The 27,023-nt window shown below is 39.5% G+C and overlaps 1 protein-coding gene across 1 annotated transcript in view; it reads right to left on the bottom strand.

Moving 5' to 3' along the window:
• The window catches only part of map3k10 (mitogen-activated protein kinase kinase kinase 10), a 54,607-nt gene that overhangs the window by 15,819 nt on the left and 11,765 nt on the right, over positions 1-27,023 (bottom strand). The gene's annotated exons all lie outside the window — the stretch shown is intronic.

Below are 27,023 nucleotides of genomic sequence, written 5' to 3' on the forward strand. Positions count from 1 at the left end.
AAATGTTATTGTTTTGGAGTGGCCATCATAAAGCCCCAATCTCTGACCCAAAAAAGATTTGTGATCAGAGCTGAAAGGTGTGTGAGAACAAGGCAGTCTACAAACCTTAATTTGTTACATCAGTTCTGTCAGGAGGAGTGAACCAAAAAACAGCAAACTATTGTTAGAAGCTTGAAGAAAGATACTTACAATGTTTGACCCAAGTCATACAGTTTAAAGGGCAATTCTACCAAATTCTAAGGTAATGTATGCAATCTTCTGAATTTTCAGAAAATAAAAGCAGATTTTCTCTTCTTATTCTGCCATTTAGCAAACAGAAATAATTTTATTAAAAGTTTAGTCTGATATAGTTTAGTCTTGTGAGGGAAGAATGGAGCGGGAGATCGACAGACGGATTGGTGCAGCTGCCACAGTAATGGGGGCGCTGTGCCGGTCCGTTGTGGTGAAGAGAGAGCTGAGCCGAAAAGCAAAGCTCTCAATTTACTGGTCGGTCTACGTTCCTACCCTCACCTATGGCCATGAACTTTGGGTCATGACCGAAAGAACGAGATCACGGATACAAGCGGCTGAAATGAGCTTCCTCCGTAGGGTGGCCGGGCGCTCCCTTAGAGATAGGGTGAGGAGCTCGGCCATCCGGGAGGAGCTCGGAGTAGAGCCGCTGCTCCTCCACATCGAGAGGAGCCAGTTGAGGTGGCTCGGGCATCTATACCGGATGCCTCCTGGACGCCTTCCTCGGGAGGTGTTCCAGGCACGTCCCACCGGGAGGAGGCCCAGGGGACGGCCCAGGACACGCTGGAGGGACTATGTCTCTCAGCTGGCCTGGGAACGCCTTGGGCTCCCCCTGGAGGAGCTGGAGGAGGTGTCTGGAGAGAGGGACGTCTGGGCGTCTCTGCTGAGTCTGCTGCCCCCACGACCCGGTCCTGGATAAGCGGAAGACGACGAACGAACGAACGTTTAGTCTGATATAATGTCAGATAGTGAGAAAAAAATGTTATGTGTAATTTATAGTGTATTTAAAATCTGCTTTCCACTATATCCATATATGTATTTGCAGTAGGTTCTAGATGTGTTTGGCTCAGTCCAGTTTTTTTTTTTTGTCCAGCTGTGTTTCAGAGTCAATTCTGTCCACTGACAACTTTCACATCCAGCCTCCTTGTAAATGTCACTCTCAGCTGATCTCCCTGTGACTTCCTCCTCCGTTTCCGCGTGAGAGACGGCTTATGGAAATATTTGGAGTGCTCACAGTTCTGCTGTAGTCAGGTAAGGGTAGCTCTCTCTCTCCCTACCTCACTTATCTACAGGCATATGCAAAGGGCGGTGAAACAAGTTCACACACACAAAATACACAGCCGTGTCATTGTTTACACACATGCACGCCTGCACAGACACACACACAATAAAGAAAACCCTCACGTGATGAAAGGTGTGCCTCCATTTGAGTTTCTCCATCCACAGGTTTGCTAGGAGACCAGTTTCAGCAACAAAACACTAATCTCAGGTCAGGCGATGCTGACAGCAAATGACAACTTATTTATTTAACCAACACCGTACCACAATTCACCTCTACACTGTTTTTATATATTATAAGGACACCAATTAAATATTAATTTCTGTTTAAGAAATGGTTACATATAAATGTCTGGTCTTTTTTCATCTTTGGAAAACAATATTATTTAATTTCTGTTAATGAGAAAAACTTTACCTTGTTTAACTCATTTAACAATATTACCAAAAATGTGTATTCTAAAAAAAAAAAAAAACGTTAGGACACCCTAACCCCCTAAAGGCTAGTTTTATCCCCTTTGGTTGATATAACGTTAGTTGTTGTAGCTAACTACCAGTTTCTGACATGAGTCCGATGAATGTTTGCCCCGCTCCTCACTTTGAAGCTGTGAGATGTTTGAACATGTTTGCATGTTCAGCCTGTTTCAATTCACCCCACGGCATCTCACTGAGATCAAGATCCAGGTTTTGACTCTGGCCAGTCCTTGGTGGGTTAACTGGTATGTTTTGGGTCATTGTCATGTTGCAAGGTCCAGTTCTGTTTCAGCTTTAATTTCTTTTACAGATGGTCTCACATTTTCTTCCAGCAACCTTTGATACATGGTAGAAACCATGGTAGATTCGGTGTTTCTGAGTTGGTCAGCTCCTGCTGCAGCAAAGTTTCCCCAAACCATGACACTTCCAGCTCCATGCTTCACAGTTAGTGTGATATTAAAATGTTGTATTAAGCTTCAGCCAAACAATTCCTCTATTCTCTGGTCCAAATAATTACATTTAGAACCCTTCTGTCCAAAGACAGGTCTTTGCCTATTTCCACCAACAAACTTCAGTCTGGCCTCTATGTTTCCTCCCTAGAAAGTTAAACCCTTGTACTCTGATTGTACAGGCATACACTTTGAGATCAACAATAGTAAGAGTGCTGAAGATCATTTGATGACATTTTAGGCTTTTTGTAGACTTCTTTTAGCATCTTCTGGTCTACTCCTCGTGTCAAGTTGCCTGAATGCTCAGACCAGGAGCCCCAAACTAAATATCTGAGGTTTAAACAGGGCAAACCTTCTTTAAAATGCTGAGTAATGATGTTCTGATCACGTCCACCTGTTATATGTCTGTGTGTAATTTTAGCAGTTTTAGCTGGGAATAAATGTGGGCTTGTCTTAAGTTATTCCTCAACAAAAAATGTACATTAAACATCCTATGTCCAAATACGTTACAAAAACACACAAGTTGTTGAAGGGCGTCCTATGTTTCACTCAGTCACTTTCACTTTACGCTCCATGATTTGAATGATTTCTTCCTCTTTTTTTGACAAATAACCAAAACAAATTAAACGTCTGTTGCCCCACTTGAGCTACCAGACCCTACGTAAACAACTGGTTGTCATGGTGATCAGCAACTCGTAAGGCGTTGTATGCTTCTCGCTCTGCCGCTTGTCACAGTGGCTAAAAGTTAATTGAAATGTTTGACCATTCATTGACTGACGCTACCACTAAGCCTCCATTCACTGCCGATAACACTGTGACCGTTGTAACAGCAACAGGCTCGCCTATAGAGAAGGGGGGATAAATGACTGACAGCACAAGAAAGGCATAGTCAGGTAGGACAGAACCACCTCTGCTTTCTGTAGCTCTGTGACACATCCGACAACAGCCATGACTGAAGCCCTGGAATGTTTTACAGCTAAAGATACAGTAACTTGATAAATTATTTAAGTACTTCAAGGTATTTTATCGGAATTTTATGCAAAAGCCCATGAGAAAGTTGCACAAGACTGTAAAGTAGAAGGAAAATAGAGACTGTGGTTCATTACCTATTCCTGCAATTTCCCAAAACGTTTATACTGATTATATTTGGTACAAATCTCAGATATTGAAACATCAGACAAAACTATGTTAGCCCCAAAGCTGTCAAAATGTCTAAAATAAAATATTTTCATATTTCCAGAGATAGATATTTCCAGTCCTCTTCTGGATGTCTTTTGTGTTCAGATACTTTCATAAGTGAGTGACAGTTATCTTCTTGGAGTTGACTGTTTCTGTCTTTGTGTCTCAGAGGAGCAACAGCTAGAGGCAGACCTGTCCACGTAGACAAATGTTGGGGTGCGTTCACATCCCCATATGGGAGTGCTTTTTTCTCTCACTCTTCCTGTCCTGGTTTGCTTGATGAGGACCATGGGGCCAAACAATTTAGGAGAAGAAATTTACATTTATCAGCAGAGGGTGACAAAAAAGAAAGGAAGGCAGTGTAAATGGAGCAAATTTCACCAAAGCAAATGCCGTGAAACTGACTGGAAACAGAAACTGAATGACTTAGTTCCCACTGTGGCGCTCATATGTAAGTAAACATCATTATCTTCTGTCCCCATATATGCTATTTAACACCTCCTGCATGTGTTCAATCATTCAGCCTCAAGTTTTCCCTCCTGACAGCATCTCTTCCAGATCGGCATGTTTGAGCTCAGCTGACAGCTTTAAAACCTAGACATAAGGCCTCCGAAGGCATGGGAAGGAGGAGAAAACAAAAAAAAAAACGACCTCGAGGAAAGTGTGGCTTTTAAACAACGCGCTTTAAGCACTGTTGGAAATGTTACCTCAAAATAGACTTAGACAAAAAATTTGAAAAAATCCTCCCTAAAACATGTTTTGAAAAAAAGTCACAATCAAAAAAATTTGTCTCACTAATCAGTTTCTTCACCATAAAGATGCAACACAGTCTGATATGCATGTTTCGGCTGCTGAACTGCCTCAATTATGCATTTATGAGATCAGTCCAAACAACCCTTTTTTGTTTACATATAAAGTATCTAGTAGTAAGGATTTTTGTTTGCGCAGTGAATATGGAGGAACGTCATCTTTTTAATTCCTAAACTTGCTCTGCTTCTGCATGCAGGCCCCTTCACACTGGACCAAGAACACACAGTAACGCTAAACATCAGTCAGAATGTGAATGGCCTGTGCAGTGTCTAAAAGAGATCTTCTGGGATGCATCAAGGACAAAGTGTAATGCCAATTACACTGGAAGCAGCATGTGGGTTCTGGACAAGATTTTAACATGCAAAAAAGGTAAACATAATGAGATCATGGTAGCCAGTTAACATTGTGGCTCCTACCGCCTGGTAGGAACAGTAATAGCTCATGCGTGACGTGAGGCCAGCTTATTAATCATAGAATTTGAAAAAGATGTGGCAGCGTTGCCATGGATTCAACCTTATCCACCCCTCATTGGGTAGGCAGCCCTCCATTTATTGTAACCCTTTTGGCCGTGTGCATCGTGTCTGACCACGATTCACACTATTAAATACCGCACCACTCAGGCTCCATGCACATGGAGATACACATGTTCTGCTCCATGTGAAATAGGTCCCCCAGCCGGGGAGAAGCACAACACATTCAAATTACACATGTAGTCTGGGTCCTGGAAAACTCAAAGAAGTTGTGAGTTTTGGTATATTTGGAGAAAATGTAATCATTTTGTTGAATGTGGCAATGGCAATATGACTTGCAGAAAATTAGAAAATATTTATTTTGGTTCATTGCAAACATAGATCCCACATAGTGAGTTATACATCCAGCTGCTGGGGGAAAAAAACCAAAAAACATTTATTTCCTTCTCAACAAAGCAGTCTTATTGAAGAAGTTACATTTGACAACATCTCATGTTTTAGCAAAGAAACTGTTTAGTTGTAGCTTCTTAATGACTTTACCAGAACATCCTAGTACCCATCCTAAAACACTTTCTGCAGTATTAAACAATAAGCATAACCAAATATTACCAGCATAGAGAACCATAATGAATGGTATTTATTTAACTGGCAAATATCTAATGCAGTTCAAGCAATTCTTTGAGATATTGATATTGTGTACAGTAAGTAGAAAGCTTCAGAGCCTTGAAGTGATCTGTTCAGACTGGTGGATAAATGTGGGTGATTTCTATAGACTGAACTTGCTGAGATACACAATATTGCCAAAGTATTGGGTCCCACCACCAAATCAATAAATTCTGGTGTCAGAATAATTTCAATGGCTGCAGGTTTATAAAGTTGGGTGTCATGGCCTGCACAGAGTTCTGACCTCAACCTTCTTGAACACCTTTGGGATGAATTAGATCAGAGGCTGCAATGCTGGTTTTCTCATCTAACTATAAACACACTCCTAAACCTTGTGGAAGATGCTGACAGAAGAGTTAAAGTCCCCGTTGCTGGCATCAACAAACTGGACCTTATAGACTAAGAATAGGATATCATCAATATTAATGTACATGTAAACATGGACAGACTTTTGGCACTATAGTGTATGTGCACAGAGTTCTGTGACTGGTAAAGATGAGTACAGAAAATGGCATGTTCTGCATCTGTAAAGAAACCGTCCCAACTGCTTTCAGTCCCGGTGAAAATACTGATGGTGATACTGATGCTCCTCCACAGCAAGACTGAAACTGATGGAGGAGGCACGGAAATCTCCCAGGGGTCTTGCAAAACGCCACCAAATAAATACAGAAAAGATGGACAGGATTTAGTACTTATCAAGATAACAACTATGTAAAGCTGGCAAGGAAAGCCAAACAATATAGGCTAAAACCTGGGGCAGGGATCTAAGAAATTGAAAAACCTGGGCTGATTCAAAGCCCAGCTCTTGGTCTCAGTTGTGGGGAAACTTGGCTGAACAATCAAGAAACCCCTCAAACATCTCAGAGCCGACAGTGACGAGTGGAGCAAACTTCCATTAGACTGATATCAGAGACTAGTAGATGGCTACAAGAAGCGCCTCACTGAAGTTACTGTAACCAAAGGGAACAGGTCAGACTTTTTTCTCCGAATATACATTTTTATTTTATATCTTTTGTTTAATGAATAAAACAAGATCAATTAAATTTCAATTTCAGAGGAATGATTTTTGAGCACGTCTTTCAAAAGAAGCGAATATTTAACGATGTGTCCAAACTTTTCCACACAACTGCATGTTTTGATCGGCTATCACAAACACTCCAGCCTGTCCCTCTGGCAGCTATGCAGCAGGGGTTGTTTGCTTTTCCTGCTGCTGCTCCTCCCTCCATCCTTGGACCATGATCCTGTCTGAGGGTTGGAAAACGTTCAAACACCCACAGACCATCGCCTACCAGGACTTTAATCTCACTAATAATCCCCTGCACTGGTTAGTCAGTGCTTTAGGAACAGGTGACACAATCACTCACAGCTCCCACAGCCTTGTCGCAGCAGAGGAAGGCAGATACAGGTCTTCTGACAGTTACCAGAAAAAGTTTTATTAACAAAAGAAAACAACAAATCATGTTTGGTATATGGTGGTTATGCTTTGCAAACCTGAGCAAAGGACCCAAACAACTTTAATTAACTTATTTAAACCTACATTTATACAGTTTCCATAATTAAAAATGAGTGACAAATAGTTAAAAATATGGTTTCTAGCAGATTTAAATGATTAACAATGGCTCTACAAATATCCACTTCATCTCTGAAAAGCCCCAGGCAAAGTGCCAGTCTCTCCGTGAGGCCTCGCCTTAAATAAACAATGTTAGAGCCGTCAGCTGGAGCTCTGGGCGTGGCCCTCTGAGGCATCAGCTAAGAGATTTTCATCAGTGATCAGCTGATCCGTTGCTGCAGGTGGATCAGTCTTGTCAGAGAATGATGACACTTAAAGTCAAACTACAAGATCTTCAACCAGCCTATTTCAGACATATGTTTGCAAAGGGATGATAAATGTAGTTTTACCACAATTTAAGCTTGGATTTTCATTTATTTGTATATCTATCAACTGAGGACAGGGGTAAAAGCCAGAGGTAAACCAATGTTTAACTCCAGACAAATGAGGAAGTTAGATGTTTTCTATATCAGAAGATGTGGTCCTGCTGATACCTGGGAGATAAGGATCTTACTCAGTACGTGGAAATAATTACCCAGCTGAGTCTGTGTGGTCCCATTGACAAGCTCTCAAAGAATAACGCAAGGGATACTTCCAAGTTGCCCCTTTCTAAGTAGAGGGGTAATATTTCTTCTTCTGTTACAAATTCCCAGGGGGTCTTACTGGGTGAGTGAACAGGACAGGATCCCAGCATGGGAGTGTTTCCTTTGTCCTGGTGGATTTCACAGCTCTAACACTTGAACAAGCACTGTTCTTCTCTCACATCCAACAGCAACCTTCACATGTCATCCATCCATCTAATTATCTATCCATACATACAGATAAGCCCAAAACTATTCATACCCCATGATAGATGTAGAGTTGAAATTGTTGTCATTCAATCAAGAAGTTTGTTTCTGATAAAAAATTAGACGGGCATCACCTAAAAATAAGAAAATACTATAAAAGGAGAATCAGTTTTGAAAACAAAAATAGATGTTTTATGAAAAACGACATCTTGAAAAATATTTATTCCCTTTTCAAAAGAGGTGTGGACTTAAAAAGACTTACGACTCAACTTTGACTTGAATACTAATGACTTGTGACTTGACTTTGACTCAAGCATCTTTACTTGAAATTACTTGATTTTCTCAATTAGGTCAAAAATTTACCAAGCAAAATATTAACAGTGAAAATCAAATATTTTTCTGCAGCATTTTGTCGCCTCATTTTTTATGTTTCCACTGGTTTCCACTGGTATCTTTGGTGATGAACTGCAAAGTATATATGGCTAGAAGGCCTCCTTGCCATCACCCTAATCTTTCACTTCTTCCACAGATTCTGTGTGAGACTGAAGGCAGGACTCTGGCTGGGCCAGTCCAAAACATTACTTAAGAGTCAGAATAAACATGTTGGTCAAATTTAAAGCTTACATTAAACCTAAATGTTTTCACTGTACTTTCGTGTGACTGTCCATCCGTCCATCCATCCATCCTGAAGGCAACATACTCATGAGTGAAATCAGAAAACAACCCACAGACACATTCCACACCTCACCCCAATGGCTGTCTCCAGTTCTACCTTTGGGGATCCCCAATCTATCCCGGATCCAAACACGAATTCTGATTAAAATCCGGACGGCAAAACCACTTCAGCTGACCCACTTTGATGCATAGAAGCAGTAACTCTGCTCTGGGTTGCTAATAATATGTTAAAGCAGAGCCCAGTCACTCAAAGGACAGCAGTAATTTGCGTTCTTTAAGCCATTGTCCAAATCTCAAATTCAGCTCAGCTAAGCTCATACTTCAACTCAGCAAACCTGTAGTGCTTCATCAATAATGCAGACAAAGCCCTAATCCTTCAGTCCATGTCCCTACACTAAAATACTGTATGTACAAAGTGGAGAGTGGTACTGGTTATGGGATTTTCCATCTTCTTTATCAGACTTGTTCATCCCAGCCTTAACATTTTTTGTATGACACCAAAGAAAATGAAAAACCTGTAAATCTCAGATTTAATCTTCTTCTCCACTTTAATTACTAGCACTATCATTTTGGTGAAAGCCAAATTATTACCAAAGAAAGGAGTTCCTCATTACTTCTTTCCATAGATGATGTTCACATGTGAAATCCAAATCAGTGCTGCATTCTTCACTTGTTCTGAGATTTTTAGAAGAAAGTAAAGTTGAAGATTTCATCTTTGACAGATGAAATCCTCAGTGATGATGGACTGCTGTTCATGTCAAAGAAAGGAGGAACTAATATATATGTAAATGTCTGTGTGACGAGGCGCCATAATGCTGCTCAGTCTTTACCTGGACCGTGATGATTAACTTAGACTAAAGCGGTCAATTCACACCTTACAGTTGTGTTGTTTACGAAAAAGATCCAGTTCAGACTGCTCTGTCATTAACTTGTTGTTATGGTAACAAGGGTGGAGGTCACAAAACAAGATGGTGACTCTGGGAGACAGCTGAGATCTGAACGCCCTCGTGCCCCTTTAAGGATTCACTCCTCTGCTGTCTTTTCCCATGTTCTGATGTCCTGTTTAAATAAAAGGGACACACCGCAGGGTTTCCTCCTGACATTTTTATTTTATTTTGTTTATGTGACAACTGTCCTGTGCCTCATCCTCCTCCACCACGACCTCCACATGTTACACAGCTAAAACAAGATATTTACATATCCCGTACAAAAAGAGATACAACCTGCTTTTTTTCCTTGCTGTTTTCACATTAAATCAGAATAAACTTTTCCTTTTTTAGATCAGTTAGGATCAAAATCATTTCTATTAGGCATATTATCAGTACCATTGTCAATTTGGAAGACCAATTTGTGGATGATTCTGGCTGATGGCCTTGAGATGTTTCTTAATGATCTCCACGTAATGTTCTTTCTTCGTGAAGCCATTTATTTTGTGATGCATACTAGTCACTTAGCGAGCAAAACACCCACACACCATGACCATGATGCTGTCACCCATTTGGCATGGTGTTCCATATTTTTCCATCAAATGTAACTTTAGTCATTATGGCCAAACACTCTTTTTATTTTCCATGATGTCACACAAGGAAGCAGTGTGTCTGAGGTCTTGCCCTAAAATGCATCTACAAGCACCCTCAACTTAGCTCAGCTGTTTTGAATAAGCCAATCAAAAGCTTGAAAAGCCATGACATCATCATCTGGGCTTTCCAACATTGTTCAACGGCATACTAATCTTATAATAAAATATTCAGTTAAAACAGCTCAGGTTTTAAATGAATCTGTTATGTTCTTTCTGAGTTAAAAAAAAAGTAAGATTTTTCATAAGAAATACGAAATGGAAATCTTGAATTTCATTAAATAAACTAGTCTGAAGCTGGGAACCTTTGTATAATTTTACCACTACAATTAAATTGCCTTGAATTAATTGAAGTACAAAACATGAGCTGCTGATACAGAACAAGAAAACAATTCAAACAACAAAACAACTGATCATAAAAATGACCATATTACAGGTCCTTCTCAAAATATTAGCATATTGTGATAAAGTTCATTATTTTCCATAATGTCCTAATGAAAATTTAACATTCATATATTTTAGATTCATTGCACACTAACTGAAATATTTCAGGTCTTTTATTGTCTTAATACGGATGATTTTGGCATACAGCTCATAAAAACCCAAAATTCCTATCTCACAAAATTAGCATATCATTAAAAGGGTCTCTAAACGAGCTATGAACCTAATCATCTGAATCAACGAGTTAACTCTAAACACCTGCAAAAGATTCCTGAGGCCTTTAAAACTCCCAGCCTGGTTCATCACTTAAAACTCCAATCATGGGTAAGACTGCCGACCTGACTGCTGTCCAGAAGGCCACTATTGACACCCTCAAGCAAGAGGGTAAGACACAGAAAGAAATTTCTGTACAAATAGGCTGTTCCCAGAGTGCTGTATCAAGGCACCTCAGTGGGAAGTCTGTGGGAAGGAAAAAGTGTGGCAGAAAACGCTGCACAACGAGAAGAGGTGACCAGACCCTGAGGAAGATTGTGGAGAAGGGCCGATTCCAGACCTTGGGGGACCTGCGGAAGCAGTGGACTGAGTCTGGAGTAGAAACATCCAGAGCCACCGTGCACAGGCGTGTGCAGGAAATGGGCTACAGGTGCCGCATTCCCCAGGTCAAGCCACTTTTGAACCAGAAACAGCGGCAGAAGCGCCTGACCTGGGCTACAGAGAAGCAGCACTGGACTGTTGCTCAGTGGTCCAAAGTACTTTTTTCAGATGAAAGCAAATTCTGCATGTCATTCGGAAATCAAGGTGCCAGAGTCTGGAGGAAGACTGGGGAGAAGGAAATGCCAAAATGCCAGAAGTCCAGTGTCAAGTACCCACAGTCAGTGATGGTCTGGGGTGCCGTGTCAGCTGCTGGTGTTGGTCCACTGTGTTTTATCAAGGGCAGGGTCAATGCAGCTAGCTATCAGGAGATTTTGGAGCACTTCATGCTTCCATCTGCTGAAAAGCTTTATGGAGATGAAGATTTCATTTTTCAGCACGACCTGGCACCTGCTCACAGTGCCAAAACCACTGGTAAATGGTTTACTGACCATGGTATCACTGTGCTCAATTGGCCTGCCAACTCTCCTGACCTGAACCCCATAGAGAATCTGTGGGATATTGTGAAGAGAACGTTGAGAGACTCAAGACCCAACACTCTGGATGAGCTAAAGGCCGCTATTGAAGCATCCTGGACCTCCAGAAGACCTCAGCGGTGCCACAGGCTGATTGCCTCCATGCTACGCCGCATTGAAGCAGTCATTCTGCAAAAGGATTCCCGACCAAGTATTGAGTGCATAATTGTACATGATTATTTGAAGGTTGACGTTTTTTGTATTAAAAACACTTTTCTTTTATTGGTCGGATGAAATATGCTAATTTTGTGAGATAGGAATTTTGGGTTTTCATGAGCTGTATGCCAAAATCATCCGTATTAAGACAATAAAAGACCTGAAATATTTCAGTTAGTGTGCAATGAATCTAAAATATATGAATGTTAAATTTTCATCATGACATTATGGAAAATAATGAACTTTATCACAATATGCTAATTTTTTGAGAAGGACCTGTATATTTTACAGAAAACCATGATTTTGCAAGTTCAATAGAACAGCTGTTTGTGGTAAGTAATAATGAAATAACGGGCAATCTTATCTTTAACTGTCTTTATATGAACTTGTAAAAACATCACAGAAAGCACAACAAAACGTCATCTGTGGTAGATCAGGAGAACAAATTCTCCTGAAATTATATCCGTCATGTGAATAATCAGAGCAGCAGATTTTTATTGAAAAATCCCATTCAAAATAACATTAAAATGAAAAGTTTAGTTTTCTGGACGAAGTAGTTTTGGGGATTTATTTACCTTACCTTTAAGGGCATCAAATAAAGTAGCAAAACATTTTAAAACTTTGCTTAAATGATAAAACTGTTGGCACAGTTAACAATGAGAAAAATCTATTTAAGTAGGATAATCTCTTAATGTAAAATATTAGAAAAATCCAACCATTAGTTTTAGCATAGTTATTCATTGGGGAAATAAAATCTGACATTAAAAAATGCAATAATTCTTGGCACCTTTGAAAATACCTACAAAAAAAGGAACATTGCAAAGATGTATTTTTTAGATTTCCGTTCATTGTCTACACCGGTTTGTCCTTGCTGGGTCACAGGGGGCCTGGTGCCCATCTCCACCCTGGATATGTTATCAGTCCAGAGACTGACAGGACAGGCACCATGCACACACTCTCATTTGGTCAATTTAAACATGCAAACATGCAAACTCCATCCCTTGTCAGGATTCAAACCCAGGACCTTCTTTCTGCAAGGCAACCATGCTAACAACTATGCCATTACGCAGCCAGTCAAGAAAGTAATTACTTGGCTAAAGTTGCTCATCTTTACAGGATGTGACAATCAAAACTGGAGAAGGACCTGAGTTTATCTTTCCACCACACACAGTGAAGTAGATGGCAAAGGAGGTAAAAACATATTCAAACCTCACTGTGAACTGCACCAACAAAGATTCGACAACATCTATGTAGCAGAAAGGAAAAATCCATTTCTGTCCCACCATCACAAATATAGACATGTGGAGTTTGATAAATGACACTGTGACTTAAACCTGTGTCATTTATGCGTGGTCAGGACTGCCTAACAACAATAATAACAACAAACATTAAGGTGGGATTAACATTAAAAACAAAGGATGAACATGTACTCACTGGTAGGTATGGTGGAGGGTTAGTGATGCTCAGCCAGTTTCTCTTCCAAAGGTCCTGGAAACTTCATTAAGGCTTCAAGAACTGTTTGTAATCTGGGGAACCTTTAAATAAGAAGCAGCCGATAAGCTGAAAATTGGTAACTGGGTCTTTCAGCAGGTAATAATGGTCCCTCGGACACAATATCTGCTTCCATAGCCGGAACAGACACCAGACCAAATCCTATAGAAAACCTGTGGGCTGAGTTGAAGAGGAGAAGGCAAAACAGAGGGTTCAGGACTGTGGGCGATAGAGAGAGAAATGGTCAAATATTCCTCTCTCTGTATGCTCCATCATTCTTCTAAAAGGTTCTAGGAGAGGACTGGATGCTGTCCTACTGGCAAGGAGGTCAAACAATTATCAGGTGGGGTTCCAATAATTTTGACGCCAGTGATTTTGATAAAAACAAGTGAAGTTTCTAGAAATGGATATTCTTTAAAAATTTCCAAAATGTATCTGAATAATTTTGACCCTTGTTACCTTTGAAGCAGGGATTTCCCTTAAAAAAACGTTGGATGGTCAGGTTGACGAGCTTTTGTGCCTATTATTTTTCACAACATTTGATCATTTAGAGAGAGAAAAGGGCATATGGTATATTTTTTACCTCTTTCTAATCCACCCTCCAACATTTTTGCTTCAGTTTAAATTTGCAGCCACCCACAAACGAGTACAACCTGCAGCTGCTTTAGAAGAGCAAACACATCATATCAGGACCAAAAGATGCTTCTCTGAGACATCTCAAATTCTGTTCCCCACCTTGTCTTTCTGCACAATGAAAAAGCTGCTGGTTGTTTAGGTAAAGCATCTTATTCCTGGCCCCGGCTGTCTGTCTCGGCACATTAACGAGCACAGCAACTTGACAGACACGACAGGAGGCCTCTGTGGATCAACACAGGCAGGATTTAGGCCTGAGGGACGCTGCGTAGTCCTCGCCGTCTGGTCTCTGTTTTGTGAAGATCAAAACCCAACCAGAAACAAAAGAGATAGAACCAGCTCCTCTAAGATTTCTCCTTATGACTGCCTCTCTTCATCCTCCCATCCCTTTTTTGCCCCCATTATCATCATCACCCCCTCCCTCCCTTCCTGCCTGACTGTCTGCTGTTGCAGCTGTTGCCAGCCTGACTACAATCACAGCACCCTAAGACGGAGAAATGGAAGAGTAGATGCTGGCTAAGCTTGACTGAACCGTGGTTATAAAAACAAGGAGTAATTCAGAGATAGATGGTGACTGAAGAGATGAAAGGGTGAAGAAGCAGCAACAGTGATGGTTTGAGATGAAGAATGGGGGGTTGGAAGAGCTACAGAAATATAGAGGCAAATTTTAAAAATTAGAAAAAAAGAAGCAAAAAGTGAACGAGAACGAGGCAGGAGGTTCAAAAACGGGGAAGAAAAACGAGAGGAGAGATGGAGGTTAATAAAAGCTGTGAGAAAGATAAAATGCATGGATGAAAAGATGCAAGCATCTCAAAGTAAAGAGAGATGACTGGAGGGAACGCTTCGGTCATTTTCTTGGCAGGACACACCACATGTCTTTGTGTCCCAGCAGATCCCTCCATTCTTTTCTTTCTACCATTTTCAAACACTCATCTCTAAAAAGACTCATATCAAAGGAAGTTGTAAAGCATACACAAACATGAAATGCAATAAAATCATCCAACTGGCTCAACTGCGGACTAAGTATATGAATATTTACATTTTATGCACATTTCAAATCACATAATTTAGATTAAAAACTAAGGCAAAGATGTGCATCAAATCCCTTCATGCCTTCGATTTTCCACTGTGCATTGATACTGCAGTAGTAGTAAGCATGCTCCCATGTCATCGATACCTCTGCTTGGCTCTGCTCGGACCACCACGGGCCACAGAGGCTCTAATCCCGAGCCGCTCTGCGGCACGGTTTCCCCCTGCAGCCACCGACTTTGTCTCTGCATGAAAGCAGCTGCCAGATTCGTGTGACCAGGCAGGCTGTCTTTCAGAGGAGATGGTTATTTTAAATGAGCCGGCTTTTAACTGTACGAGGAGGGCACAGCTATCTGTATGTGTGTGTGTGTGTGTGTGTGTGTGTGTGTGTGTGTGTGTGTGTGTGTGTGTGTGTGTGTGTGTGTGTGTGTGTGTGTGGTGTAAATATGAGAGAAGTTTTTAAGAGTGTGGGAATTCAGGGAGAGCCTTCAGCTATTTTCACTCTTCTCATATTCTAGCTTTCTTCTTTTTGTTTGGTAACCGCTGTTTTTTTCTTATTGTTGCTGTAACAATATTGTACGTATTTGCCTTATTTTGAAAGCCTAGCAACTTAATTTTAAGCATCTATGAAGTAGAAAAAGGACATATCCATAGCACTCTACCTGGGATGTTTCTTCTCTTTCAGTCGTCGAGTGTGAGTGTTTTCTGAACATTTTCATTAAAGCCTTTCAAACACAATTTAGTTTTTTCAGTGAGAATAAAACGTGAACACAAATCCTGCTACTGGATCGTCAAATGTATCAGTCTATATCAGTTCAGCTGTCAAACCTATACATTATATGTAAAACTATATGTGCTTTTCTAATTATCCCCCACTGTTAAATTGATATTTAACCATATTTTGTTGGTTCCATTTCTTTAGCCCCATCGCTGTCTGATTAGTGGCACTACTGTAGAATCAAGAAATCACTTGAATCAAACTTATCTGACAACATGAAGCAGGCTAAATCCTCTCATAAACCAACACTTCAGGCCCTGATCTAAAGAAATTAAGAAACTGATGAGAAAAAGACACTGACATCTATAAGTCTGGAAAGCATTACAAAGTCATTTCTAAGGCTCTGAGATTTTAGTGAACCGTAGTTAGAGTCATTGCCCACAAATTAAGAAAACATGAAACAGTGGTGAACCTTCCTAGGACAGTGGTGTATGGAGCTAAATTGGGGCCATAAAGTTTGTTCAAACAAAAAAAATGTAAAACTGAAAAATAAAAGTTTGTTCAAAAGAAAAACATTTCAACCTGAAAAATTATTCTGAACCTCCCCCAAAAAAATCTGAAAACTGGAAAAAAGGTTTTGCAACTGAAAAAAAAAAACAGATGTGAAACTGGAAAAAAAAAAACTACTTTTCAGATTCAAGTTTTTTTTTCGAACTGGCAGATTTTTTTTTTGGCTTCAAACGTTTGGCCCTGTTTTGGCGTGGGGGGCGGGGCCTCAGATCATGGGGGTGCGGAATCATGACTGACAGCTCAACACAGCGGCTGAAAAACATATTCACAGCTGTTGCATTCAGAGACCGTGGGAACTGGAATTATCTGTAATACATCATCGATATTCTATATATATGTGATTGGTTTTGAAAGATAACATGCTTCACCGATAGAAGCAGCTTACGTAAATACACGACGCGCATCTTCAGAGGAGAAAATATGATCTTGACAGATTTGCACAGCATTTTAAGTCCGTGTTGGAGATTTTCCATGCTCTCAATATAAAGCAGAAGAACCGCTACACTAAGCGACGGTATGAAACCAGATGCAAAAAGAGCCAGTATTTTCCGAATATCCTTGCATAATTAAGCCTGGACTTGTTTTCACATGAACTGGACTCTGGTTTCGGTTTCTGGTGCATTTTTGATTAAAACGGGTTTGGTCTTCATTCATTGAAGTGACTCACAGCCAAAGTTCATTATTTTCCATAATGTCATGATGAAAATTTAACATTCATAAATTTTAGATTCATTGCACACTAACTGAAATATTTCAGGTCTTTTATTGTCTTAATACGGATGATTTTGGCATACAGCTCATGAAAACCCAAAATTCCTATCTCACAAAATTAGCATATCATTAAAAGGGTCATTGAAGCAGTCATTTCTGCAAAAGGATTCCCGACCAAGTATTGAGTGCATAACTGTACATGATTATTTGAAGGTTGACGTTTTTTGTATTAAAAACACTTTTCTTTTATTGGTCGGATGAAATATGCTAATTGTGGGAGATAGGAATTTTGGGTTTTCATGAGCTGTATGCCACAATCATCCGTATTAAGACAATAAAAGACCTGAAATATTTCAGTTAGTGTGCAATGAATCTAAAATATATGAATGTTAAATTTTCATCATGACATTATGGAAAATAATGAACTTTATCACAATATGCTAATATTTTGAGAAGGACCTGTACACACATATATATATATATATGTATGTATATATATGTGTGTATATATATATATACACATATATATATATGCATACACATATATATATATATATATATATATATATATATATATATATATGGGGATGGCCCCGGTTTGCCAGTTTGCCCCTGGCTGTGAGTCACTTCACTAAATGGAGACCAAACACGTTTTAATCAAAAATGCACCAGAAACCGAAACCAGAGTCCAGTCCATGTCAAAATACGTCCAGGCTTAATTATGCAAGGATATTTGGAAAATACTGGCTCATTTTGCATCTGGTTTCATTCCCGCCACTTAGTCTGGCGGTTCTTCTGCTTTATATTGAGAGCATGGGAAATTTCCAACACAGACTTAAAATGCTGTGCAAATCTGTCAAGATCATATTTTCTCCTCTGAAGATGCGCGTCATGTATTTACGTAAGCTGCTTCTATCGGTGAAGCATGTTATCTTTCAAAACCAATCACATTTATATAGAATATCGATGATGTCAGTCAGTCAGTCAGTCATTTTCTACCGCTTATTCCATAGTGGGAGCTGGTGCCTATCTCCATGATGATGTATTACAGATAATTCCAGTTCCCACGGTCCCTGAATGCAACAGCTGTGAATATGTTGTTCAGCCGCTGTGTTGAGCTGTCAGTCATGATTCCGCACCCCCATGATCTGAGGCCCCGCCCCCCACGCCAAAACAGGGCCAAACGTTTGAAGCCGGAAAAAAAATCTGCAAGTTCAAAAAAAAAACCTGAATCTGAAAAGTAGTTTTTAAATTATTTTTTCCAGTTTCACATCTGTTTTTTTTTTCAGTTGCAAAACTTTTTTTCTAGTTTTCAGATTTTTCTGGGGGAGGTTCAAAATAATTTTTCAGGTTCAAATGTTTTTCTTTTGAACAAACTTTATGGTCCCAATTTAGCTCCATAGTGGTGAACCTTCATACGAGTTCCAGCCTACAAAAATCATTCCACGAGAGCATCAGCTACTCATCCAGGAGGTAAAAAAAAAACTTAAAACCACATCTAAAGCACTGCAGGCTTCCCTTGTTGCAGTTAAGGTCATTGGTCTTGATTAACCAAAAGACTCATTACCAGGTGACACAAATGGCTGATGGCAGCTGTAGCTGTCATACGTGGCACAGGTTTAGGGGGCAATTACTTTTTGCAGGGCCACAATGCTTCTGTTCTGACTCTTAGGCCAGTAGACTGAAACAGCTCTTCACCTAACTCCATTATCGAATTGGGCGATGACCAATAGGCTCTGTACGGGGGGGCGTGGGGGGCACCCAACGCCCTCTCTGCCTGGTCTTCGCTCTCTGTGTGCCAGGCTGCTGCTGCCGCTGCTGGCCAACAACAATGACCCTCTAACTGCAGAGTCAATGGCCGCAAACATACAGCGGGCCACAGCTCCCATCACGGTTGTTTCCAGCTCTGCCTCCAGGATCTGTGTTTAACGTGGTGCTGGAAAACAGTCATGTGATGCTCATATGGGAGCAGTTTTGTAACATTTGCTTCTGCAAGTGGAAATTAAAAGTCAATCTAGACAGATAAATTTGTTGCTTTTCATGGTTAATTTTCTGCTCCTGTTGCTCCTTGATCTTTTGAGGTTTTATAGCAAATAACATTTTAAAGACTCAAACAATGCTGAGGAAAGACACAGCCATATTTGCTTCAATAAATTTCACCTGGCTGCTGACTCAGAGCAGAAATGCTCTTCAGACCTGCTTTGCAAACAGGTTTTTAGAAAGACAAAGATGATAAGATGTCAGCCTGTCCATGCAAATTTGCCACGATTATGTAATAGGATGTTTACATGCAGTCATAGAAGCAGTTTCAACCAAACTTTTGAACAGTAAAATTAGTAGACAAACTGCAGGTTTTCATCCAGGATGTAAATATTTGGCTGAAACTGTTTGTGAAACGCACGCATTAATTTATGGTAAAACTGTTGCAGTTATCCGACAGAGAGCAGAGCATTTCCACTGTTCACTGGACTCAGATCAATCCTCTATTGACAGATTGTGTGGGTGCTTGTCTGTGTATTTTTAAAGCAGCGATCTGACTGGTGTCACTGTCTGGTTTGGTTTCTCTCAGCAGCTCTCTCAGTCATGGTTGAAAATAAGCAGGAAAACTAACCTACTGACAGTGAGGCAAAGGTCACACAGCGAAAAACACAGTTCAGAGTCCTGACAATCAGAACTGTCATAAACTGTTTTATCAGGACAGGATAGGCTTCATAATGTTATGAACCACCAATAAATACCTCATACACTCCTCCAGAAATTCCTTAAGCACAAACTTATTGTTTCTATGATAAAAAAAAGAAAACATTTATTCTGTAAGGAATTGATTCAATATTTCCTTATTCAGCGTGATTTTGTGTAAATAATTTAGCAGGACCTCTTCCTCTAAAATCCTTAATAACATTAAGATCTGTAGACACAGAACCACATTTCAAAAACAAATTGGGTCATTGAGCCAAATGTAAATAAGAAGATCTTTATATGGACCCCATTTAAATTCAGTAACACAAAATGTCTACCATTTTAAGTTCAATGAAAACCAAACATTTAAAATTATTAGAATAAAGCTGCCTAGAATACATCAACATAATCTGATTAAACAAAATTCGATAGTTTCTAGAAAACAGAAGAGAAAGTTAATATATGGAGGTTTAATGTTCTTGTTCCAACAGGAAGCCATAAAAGGAAATAAAAAAGTACCGGTGCTTAACTGGTCTTTTTTCTTGAAACCATTTGTGGCATTTTAAAATGAAAAACAGAACAGAAATATAGGAAAACTTCACATTTTCCAACACACAGCAAGGAGGTGAAAACAGTTCTCTTCAAATGTGCCATAAAGACTTTGGTCACATGAAGTATAGTTTAAGTAAAAAACGTTAGGTTTCTATTTACATCTAATTTCTCTGCTGATTAACTTACTTACAAGTTAAAGGCACAGATTTTGGGAACCAGGATTGTTTTGTTTAATATATTATGCAGTGTTATGTGTGTGAAAGCTAAAAGTAGGCTTACAAAATATTTTACTTTTGCTGATACTTTACAAATACTTTTGGCAAGTTGTCAGTCCTATGAATACATGCATGTTTTTCTCCTAATTTCTGAAACAATAGTTGATGTTTTTTTATTATAATCATACACCATAAGGGCCATACTAACATTAAACAGTAGTAATGTGTGACAGGTTAACTGTTTTATAATATAGGTAACAAAAACAGATAACTTTGCCACATATTTTTCCAAACAAAAACCTTCATCATCTGTGAAGCTTGAATGATTTGGTAATAAAGACACCTTCACACTACTCAATAATAATTATGATGTTCTACAGACAAGAGCCTAATATATAAGGCAGGAAACTGACCTCTTCTGTTCTGTTTTATTTGTATGCGATTCAATAGAAATATCAACAAGGCATATCAACACAGAGAGGATGAGAGCAAATGTTAGCCTGACGTTTCTCCAAACTTCTCCCTTAGAAAAGATCTTCAGCAGAGCAAGATGGGAGCTTTTTATAGCCACATATGCAAAGTCAAGATGGTTCTCTAAAAATACATGATAAAACTACTCGTGTGGTAGGTGAAATCTTGTTAAAACGTGTTGGGGCTAAAAAGACAGAAGAAACTCTAGAACGGATAAAATATCATTTATTATTATGTAATCTTTTCTACTGAACTGTTGAAATCCTATACTTTAACCCTATGATGAGATTATTTTTAACTTGAATAATGTGTTTACTTTGTAAAGCCTAGATTTCTGGAAAAAAATTAAAATATAGTTGTGAAAACAAATACATGAGTTTTATAGGGCTGTCAGGAACTGTTAAGCCCAAAATTATCCATATCTCTGGCAGCTTTCCTGTCGGTTTAAATTATATATATTTAATTTAACCAACATGTTTCTTCTGACTGGAAGTAATATTGATGTTTTGAAGTGACCCAGCTAGAATCCCAACTTGAATCTGATAGAGAATCTGTGAAGGAAGTTAAATATTAGGGTGATGGTAAGGAGATCTTTCAACCCCAAACACTTGGAGCTCTCTGAGTATCTGTAAGTGTTGGCTCAGTGATCTTGATGTCAGCCTTTTCTCCCCTTAACTAGGTTAATCAAATTTAGGTAATTTTTTCTAATAAAAACAGCATGGTCATTACTGTCAAAAATTAGAGCTGCTTAAGGTCACAAACATACAATTGTAGGGATAAAGAGCCACTGGCTTTGCTTGTAATGCCCACAAACTGAGCAGTGCAATAAAAATATTTGGGGAAAAATGAAAACCAAATCACTCTACGAGATTTGCAATGGGTGCATCATTATCTACTGTAGTACCAAACATGCATAAACTCCTCCTCATATGCCTGCAGTTCCTGCATTATGTGTCCATCTGACTTGAACATCAATGAGAATAATGAGGACTACAGTACAGAAAGATGTACATAAAGACTGCAGCCTGCAGCGGGTTGAGGATGTTGACCTTAATCTGTAGCACTCTCACTGTTTTGAAGAAAAATGGTTTGACCTCCTCTTCTAACTAACTCACCCTCCACCCCCTTCTTTTCCAGCATCCATCCCTTCCTCCTCTTCTCTTCTGGCCGGTTTCCCTACTGAACCTCCAGGGTTTTTTTTCTACAACCATTCTTTTTCTGCTCCTCTCCCCAACCGGCCTTGCCTCCATCCATCTCTCTATCCAGTCATTCACAGCCTACAGTCGCCCCTCACTGCATCCATCTCCCATTCTTCACCGCCCCTCTCCGCTCCCTTACAGTGACTCCAGCCATTGTAACCCCTGCTCCCTCTCTCTGTCTTGAGCTGCTCTGTGAGAATGGCTTCGTTGTTGCTGCTGTGGCAGCGTGCGAGTATGTGTTTGTACATGTGTGATGGAAGACGTCGCAGATCTCTGCCCTAAGAACAGCATGTTCTGCTGCATGACCTTCACTAACACACAGTCCTGCATACAGGCTAAGAACATGAACCAATCCTTATACATGATATCATTACCAAACCAAGAATGTTGACAACAAGTACTGTGCAAAAGACTTTACTCACCTAGCATTTTTATAGCCTTTCTCCCAAGGGAGACTTTCTTACAAATGATTAATAGGTTTTCAGGTTTGTCAGAGATTTTCTTTGGACTTTGGTTGGTTTTTTTTCACACACATTCTATGTCTGGTGCCTAAATATTTTCGTATAATATTTTCTTATTTTGTTAAGCCACCCAGCTCTAAACTATGTCTCATTCAGGCACAAAAAGACAATCAAAGTCTCTGCAATTAACCAGTGTGGAGGCCCCAACATAATAAGCTGGTTAAGAACCAGTTCCACTGCATTTAGCAGGGTAGAAATTTCACACAGAAAAGGCTGTTTTTTTTAGTTCGCAGTATGTAAATGACCACATTTCTCTTCAGGTATGGATTTCTTTAATGTATTCTGTAGTAAATTTTTTTGTGTCTGAGATATTAATTTCACAGTGTGGCTGTTTGGGTATGGGTAGGTGGGGTTGGGTGGGGGTGTCGTGCAACGTCAATATTGGGTTAATAATCACATTGCAACCTTTTGAATCGCAATCACATCAAATCATGAAGTGACCTAAGATACCCAGCTCTGTCTGAGATATGGTTAGGCCATTCCTTTTTTAGGTAAAACACAGAGACTGCTGTTTACACTTAGCTAACAGTGCTAATTGCTAAAATAAGAAGCTAAGATAATCTTAAAAGGACAACTCTAATAACGTTGCCATTGTTTTAGTGTGCAAACAGACAGGAGCTGGATCGGCTGGTCAACTGGTGCTGTCAGAACCACCTGGAGCTTAACCTGCTCTAGACTGTGGAGATGACGGTGAACTTCCAGAGAACACCTCCTCTCCTCATCATCCTCAACAACACTGTGGACACCATACGAACTTGAGATGGTCCTCACATATAGACACTGCTCAGAAGAAGAAGACCCAGCAGAGACTGTACTTCCTGCGGCAACTCAAGATGAACAACCTTCCACAGGAGCTGCAGGTCATCTTCTATACTGCCATCATCTAGTTTGTCCTGGTGTTTGTTCATCACTGTGTGGTTTGGCACAGCCACAAAACAGGACAGTTTGAAACTGTAATGAACAATCAGGTCTGCAGAGAGGATCATCCGAACTGAGCTTCCCTCCATCCAGGACTTATATAGGTCTGTGGTCAGGAAAATGGCAGCTAACATCTCTCCAGACCCCACACATCCTGTACAGAAGCTGTTTAGACTTCTACCTTCTGGTCTGTACTACAGAGCACTGTCTGCTAAAACCAGCCACCAGAGACAGTTTCTTCCTCCAAGCTATCTCTCTGATGAACACAATGAAAACCTTACAGCCTGAGTAGTCAGTTACTCTCCTGTGAAACAAAATCAGCATATTTCACAACCTGCCATTCCTTTTTTATTTTTAAAAATACTGTACATAGTCATACATGTATTGTATATACTATTATTTCTATCCTTTATTTTAAGTTTATATATTAATCCTTAATGTCTACGCTGTGAAACCAAAGTGAAATTCTTTGGCACAAAATCATGGCCAATGAAATAATAGTTAGCTATCGGTGATAACTGCTAAAATATAATGCTAAGAATATTTTAAAATGTCAACTCTAATGAATTTTTCTTTTACTCTTGGGAAGAGCAGTCGTCTTGCAATCTGGAAGTTGTGGGTTCGATTCCAGCTTCCTCCTGCAACATGTCCAGGTGCCCCTGAGCAAGGCACTTAACCTCAAATTGATAACCTAATGAATGCGTGGAGGTTTGTGAGTGCGATTGGGTGTATGTGGCTCTAGTGTCCAGCACTTTGAGTGTCCGGTATGACTGGAAAAAGCGCTATATAAATTCAGCTCATTGTTTTATAAAAGCATGTTTTACATTCACACAACCAGCCACTGGTGTAAAATCTTGATTTATTTAGTTAGTTCATCTCTATCCAAGTCCTCTATAGGTCCTGAATCAAACCTGTATAGGTAATTAATATGGGGCCACTAGCTTACCCATGGTAACTCTCATCTGGGGCCTATTTTTCAGTCCATTTTATACTTGTACGGGTCCCACACTTTGAAACCAGCTACAACCTCTATGAAAAAAGCCAATGTTGTCACCTTCATCCACATTATTCATATCCAGATTACAAATAATCTAAATCCATTTAAAACAGTTTATCCGCAGACACAATTTGAAACAAAAACCCAAAACGCAAGCAGTGGATAGTTATTAATTTTTAATGTTTTCTATCACTTTTACCTTTAGTACTCCTCATCAGTGTAATATGAAAGCAAACTGAGTCATGATTTGTCAGGAGAAGCCTAGTCAGACCACAAACAGGAAGAAATGCTTCCTTTGACAACTGACTGACTGACCGTTTGTACTTTTTGTAATGTAGCTAAGTGTCAAAATCCCAGACTGAAAAAGAGACAAACAAAACTTAAAACATACTGGTTTAAATAGGAGCCAGCACTAGTCATGGGAGTAAAGTCAAAAATGTATTCCAGGTTTTGTTTTTTGTTTTTTTTGTATATTAACATAAAAGAAACAATTTTGTCATCTAGTTTACATTTTGGAACACTCAGATATACATACACCTATAATTTTATGTAAATTTCCAATACAATGTCTACTTGTACATATAAGAATATAATAATAATCCACAAAAATAACAAACATCAGTCATTTTGAATAGGAAACAGAAGTCATAGTTTAAGTTTATTTAATTTAGCTGCCAAATAGTTTTCTTTTCCTATAAACTTACATCAAAATAAAATGCAATTATATTTTTATGGTCATATCTGTTTGCTCAGCCCAATAACAGATGTGTTTCCTTATATCTATGCTCATGAAACCCTTCCACCCTCAGGGTCAAAGTTGGTGTGATAACAGCATTCCCAGTATCCAGCCCAGTTAGTAACAGTCTCTGCCTCCGCTCTGTCTCTGTGGGGGATTAGCAGCCGGCACTGGCCACCGCTTTAATCCTTTCCTCGACAGACTCGCTCTCACGTTCTCAAACACAGACTTTTCACTGACAGCAACCACACACACCAAATCTTGGCCTGCTAATCATGTTAAGTAGCTATTACAGCACTTGTGTGCAGGACTTTTATTGGTGTCACTGTGGCTTCACTTTAATAAGTCAACTATAGTAAAATAAAAAGTTAGACAAAATCAATGGAAATTAATTTATTTAACCTTGTTTTTAATGAAAATATCTGCCTACTTATCAGGCCAGCTGCGAGACTCCAGGCTCGATCTTTTCAGAGGATTGTTAACTGTGTAAACATTGCCTCCATTTGAAGCTAGAGTGGTCAAAACAGCAGGTAATGTCAACCGGCCTCTGTATTTATATACTGTGTTTAAGGTATTTGCCTGCACATCACAGAGGCTCCATAAAACTACCACTTACACAAACTCAGTTTTTATAGCAACATTAACCTGGAGGCATGTTACCTGAGTTTTTTCACACCAGGTTGTCGTTTCACCTGTAGGTGACTCACTGCTTCTACAGATCTCTATATAAAGTTACACAGACTCTTTTTCCAATGTACTATGTTCTCAACAACTATTTGTTTAAAAAAAAGTATTGCCATTATTTTGGATGCTGTGAAAATTTGGCCCACGAACACGCCCACAGCAATACAGATCCTCTGCCATGCAAAACAGTAGGCATGAGGTTATTTTTCACATTTTCACCCATTGTTTCATGTCCGACCTACCTGGACTATTTGATGCCACAAAACTCAGTCTTATCCGGCCGTTCCAGTTATAGTCCAAGCAGAGTTTGGCAAACTCACTTTTACATTTGTGATAGTCATGCAGAAAAAGGTTTCTTGTTTGCATCACGCCCAAAAAATGTGTTGCAATCTAGCAATAGTTGTTATGGAGACATGGATCTCTGGTGAGATTTGGTTTTCTTGCCTTACCATCCTCCATAGTGCATGGTGGTAAAATAAAAAAAAAACTGCTCCTCACCCAACATTGTTTGTCACAGTTCTAGATGTTTTAAATGATTAAATTATTAGTCTAACTCCTTATATGGCCAAGCTAGCGGTCATTTTCTTATAGAGATGTCCAAACCTCTGAAGATCACCACACACTTGCCTTACTCGAACAACATGTTTTTAAAAGCGGATAGGAGGAATGAGCCGCTGTCTCATGTCATATTTAGACCCCAGGACAACTGAAGCTTTGGATTTCTTAAAAAACAATGAACTTACAAAGTAAAACATTCTTTAAAAATCCTTTAGTTACATTTATTTTATTGGACTTGTTAGAGGTTTCAAAAAGTAAATAAATATACTCAAATTAGACAAAGACAAAGACATAATCTGTGCAATATTATGCTACAGTGATAAAAGACTACATTATTTTGATGCTTTTTTTCCACATTTTTACTTGTAAATGCCGAGTAAACTTTACATGTAACTCAAAGAATGAGGCAGGGAAACAACTCAAGGTCTGCAGACCTGTTTGCTCTGGAGCCTTTGAACCATACAAACAGTCCGCGTGAAACTGCAGATGTTAAAAATTTCCATGACACTGAACATACCCTGGAGTCGTTATTTACTTTGATACAAAAGACTCAAAGGACAAAAGCAACAAAGCTGCTGTTTGGTAAACTGCTGATTCCAGCAGTTAGGAGCCATGTTATATTTGAGTTCTGGTTCACAATAACTGATTCTTCATCGTGTTG

This window comes from Girardinichthys multiradiatus, chromosome 18 (assembly GCF_021462225.1).
Source record: "Girardinichthys multiradiatus isolate DD_20200921_A chromosome 18, DD_fGirMul_XY1, whole genome shotgun sequence".
Taxonomy (NCBI): domain Eukaryota; kingdom Metazoa; phylum Chordata; class Actinopteri; order Cyprinodontiformes; family Goodeidae; genus Girardinichthys; species Girardinichthys multiradiatus.